Here is a 4459-nt window from a genome sequence, read left to right as displayed (position 1 = left end):
TTGTTGTATAGATTAGCTACCTATCGATATATAATTTGACATAACACTATCTGGTAATGCAACACTTAAACGTCGTAACGGGGTTACGCAACACTTAAACGCCGTAACGGGGTTACGCAACACTTAAACGCCGTAACGTGGTTACGCAACACTTAAACGCCGTAACGGGGTTACGCAACACTTAAACGCCGTAACGGGGTTACGCAACACTTAAACGCCGTAACGTGGTTACGCAACACTTAAACGCCGTAACGTGGTTACGCAACACTTAAACGCCGTAACGTGGTTACGCAACACTTAAACGCCGTAACGTGGTTACGCAATACTGAAACGCCGTAACGAGGTTACGCAAAACGCTAAACGATTTATCTTATATAACTTGTGAACTCACCAACCTTGTGTTGACACTTTTAGTATGTTATTCTCAGGTAGCCGAGGCGGGCGCGCGGTTTAGGAGCATGCATTAATTGAAAACATCTTTATTCTGCAAACTTAATTTTAACAGTTACATTTGGTTTTAAGTCGTCCTGCGTGACGCAACTTTTGAATTAAGGTTTTACGCTTCCGCACTTATTTACATTTAAACGTTTTTCTTTGGTTTGATTATAACTAATGATTCCGATCCTGTTAGTTCACACCCTCTGACGGTAAAACCCCATTAGTGGATTTTGAGGGTGTGACAGATTGGTATCAGAGCCATTGGTTATAGCGAACTAGAAGCTGCATGCATACTAGACTATAACCGCGACGACCCATTAGTTATAATGATACGCACTGCATAGGTTGGTGTAGTCTTGTAATCTTATCTCTTTATCTCTTTCACTCATACGCGCGCGCATACACGGCTTACCTGTAGGAATGTCGACGCCACCCTCATTATCATCCGATTCGATGACGCATGCTCACGGGAAGGAACCTCAGTTACCTACCGCCTCGCCACCCCGCGTAGTCCCGGAACTCGAAGCTCCCGCAACGAAGAGGTACCGCCTATCCGGAAGCCTTTACGAAAACGACGTTAGCTGGGATTGGTACCCTAACATGATCAGACGTATGGTCTATCGCGAACAAGTTCCCCCGTTGCCTCACCCGAACCACCCTGCTTATCCCAACACTCTACCACCCATAACCGAACCTGTGGAGCGAGTTCTCGCAGCTGTTGTTTCATGTTTGGAGCGTGATGTGGGTTACATGCGCTACACGAGAGAAAATGTTGCCAGACTGTTTAAAGACGGAACCGATGTAACAACCCGACCAAAGGCGGATTATACATCGGGGCGCCACATATTGTTTCATTACTCGTGACACTATTGGGTGTCAATATTTATTAAATATATTCATTCGCGCACGCGCAAAGTAAACAAGATAACATAAATCATCATAAATCAATATACTATAAATCATAATATTCGAACAGCAAAAACTTGTCTTGATACATTTTAATCTAGGTCCAAAATAAAAGAAAACTTCCTACGTGTCCACAAGCTCCAAAACAGCTACTGCAAACCTGAACATGTGTTAAAATAAACGTCAAACACTTGCGTGTTGGTGAGAAATCAAGTTTAATACAATACATAGATAACCATAAATCTGCGCGCAACACGTGTATGTCTGGTGTTTAACAAGGGTGCAATCAGATTGTGATCAAGCCTAAATAGATCATAGCTCATAGTTCATAGTTCAATCCGTGCTCCCAAATGAGCACAAAAACAAGAAAACATCTGTGCAAGTGTAAACAAAGAAAACCGTAAACGATAGGTCTCCCGTGTTCATCTAATGGATCCATGAAAACTGCGGAATAGGCCGAACAAAGCGGTTAATGATACACACATACAAATAAACAGCCAAGTAAACGTCCTCAACACATGGGATACTGCGCGACTAAAGTTCATAAACAAGTTTAAGACTCAAGTTTGTACGAACACATGAACATCCCAAAACATTAAAAATAAAAAGGGATTAGGTACGAGATTACTCACTTGATAAACGATGTGAAGAAAGACAAAGCAAGAACCAACTTTAAACAAGCACAAGTTAACCTAGAATTAAAGATTATTGTTTTAACGATTTGTTTTAAGTCTTGAATATAAGTTAGCATAATTAATAAGTAAATTATTATATATTATATATTACCGGAAAAGCAGGGCAGAACAGGGAGGAAGACGGAGGCAGAGAGAGAGAGGCGACAGAGGATTAACGGCAGAGAGCAAGGAAGACCGGAGAGTTTAAGTGCTTTGTGTGCGATGTGTTAGGGAAAAATAAGATTATTATTTATAGAGAAACCCTAGGGAACACAATCCCTAGAAAAAGGGGAAAAGATCTCCAAAAAGCAAAAGATTCCAAAAGCAAAAGATATCAAAAGATATGACAGCTGCAGGGGGCAAGATAAAGCTGACAGGGAACAGTAAACAGGCATGGGCGGGTCAGATAAAGGTACTGGTCAGGCATGGAAAAAGCAGATCTCAAAAGATAATGTCAGTCACTTTTTCTGTCAACCAATGGGGTTGGTGCGCATGCTGCGCCGAAAGTAACTTTTCAGACATAAGATAGGTCAGGTCAACAACACAGGAGATAAGACATCACAAAAGCAAATGGCTAGATTAAACAGAAGAAAACTCAAAGGGTTTAGCGCGAGAAGGCTTGAGCGCACGCGCGAGGGCGAAGGCAGACAGAACAATCCTTAGCGCGCCGCGGGAAGGACTATTATCCTTAGCGCGCCGCGGGAAGAACTACCATTCTTAGCGCGCTGCGAGAAGAACTACAATTCTTAGAGCGCTGCGAGAACAGTTCGCCTCGCGTATCGCAGGAACAACTGGTCTTCACGCAGGCTTCCTTGTAAGGAGTCTGGCGCGTGGAGCTGCGCAGACAACCTTAGGCGGGAAGGAACAAAGGACAGCAAAGAGTAAGGAGAGAGGGAAACAAGGCTTAAGGGCGGGACGGCGACAAGAGGGAAAAGAAGGCGGAAAGAGAGAAGAAGGAAGGAAAATATATTATTATTATTAAAAGTAAAATATAAGCATAAATAAATATTAAATCATAAAAGAAAGAGATCGGATCAGAGAAACGGGTACCTGGGTCGGGTCGGATCGGGGCAGATGTCACAGCCTCCCCTACTTTAGGAAATTTCGTCCCGAAATTTATCTCGAAGTAGGTTGCGCAGAGAACAGGTGCGGGTACTTGATCTTCATTTGATCTTCCCTTTCCCATGTAAACTCGGCTCCGCGCTTGGACTCCCAGCGAACTTTCACGATAGGGATGCGACTGCGCTTGGTTTGCTTAACCTCGCGATCCATAATCTCAACAGGCTTCTCAAAGAAATGCATGGATTCATCAACTTGAACTTCATCAAGTGGAATGTGAAGGTTCTCGTCGGCTAAACACTTCTTGAGATTGGATACATGGAACGTTGGATGCACATTACTGAGCGCGGGCGGCAGGTCAAGTCTGTAGGCAACTTTTCCTACACGCGCGAGAATCTTAAATGGTCCAACGTAACGAGGAGCAAGCTTACCTTTCTTCCCAAAGCGGACAACACCTTTCCAGGGCGACACTTTGAGGAGAACAAGATCACCAACTTGAAATTCGAGAGGCTTTCGCCTGCGATCTGCGTAACTCTTCTGTCGGCTTCTGGCAGTCAGCAGATGATCACGGATCTTGGCGATTTTATCGGTTGTCTCTTGAACAAGTTCGGGTCCTGTGATTTGAGCTTCTCCCACTTCGCTCCAACAAATCGGGGAGCGGCACTTACGACCGTAAAGTGCTTCAAATGGGGCCATACCGATACTGGAATGATAGCTGTTATTATAAGAGAACTCAATCAAAGGCAGGTGTGAATCCCAATTACCTCCAAAATCAAGAACACAAGATCGGAGCATATCCTCAAGAGTTTGAATAGTTCGCTCAGACTGACCGTCAGTCTGAGGATGATATGCCGTACTCATGTCCAAGCGAGTTCCTAGCGCAGATTGGAGAGATTTCCAAAAGCGAGATATAAAACGGCCATCGCGATCGGATATGATGCTCAAAGGAGTACCATGACGGCAGACAATTTCCTTGACATAAAGCTGCGCGAGATGCTCAACACGGTAGCTTTCACGAATGGGCAGGAAGTGAGCAGACTTAGTCAATCGATCCACTATTACCCAAATGCTATCATGTTTGCTTGCTGTCAAAGGTAACTTGGTAATAAAGTCCATCGCTATACTTTCCCATTTCCACATAGGAATTTCTGGTTGTTCGAGCAAACCAGATGGGCGTTGATGTTCAGCTTTTACCTTAGAACAAGTCAGGCATTTAGCTACGAACACAGCAATATCCTTCTTCATACCGGGCCACCAATAAGTAATGCGCAAATCCTTGTACATCTTATCAGCGCCGGGATGAATAGAATACCGAGATTTGTGCGCTTCACTCAGGATATCAGCGCGAAGATTCTCATCAAAGGGAATCCAGATGCGATTAA

Source organism: Bidens hawaiensis, unplaced genomic scaffold, assembly GCF_021521415.1.
Source record: "Bidens hawaiensis isolate Kalapana, Puna unplaced genomic scaffold, B.hawaiensis_p1.1 tig00066269_1, whole genome shotgun sequence".
NCBI lineage: Eukaryota > Viridiplantae > Streptophyta > Magnoliopsida > Asterales > Asteraceae > Bidens > Bidens hawaiensis.
Note: the sequence above shows the minus strand (reverse complement) of the source record.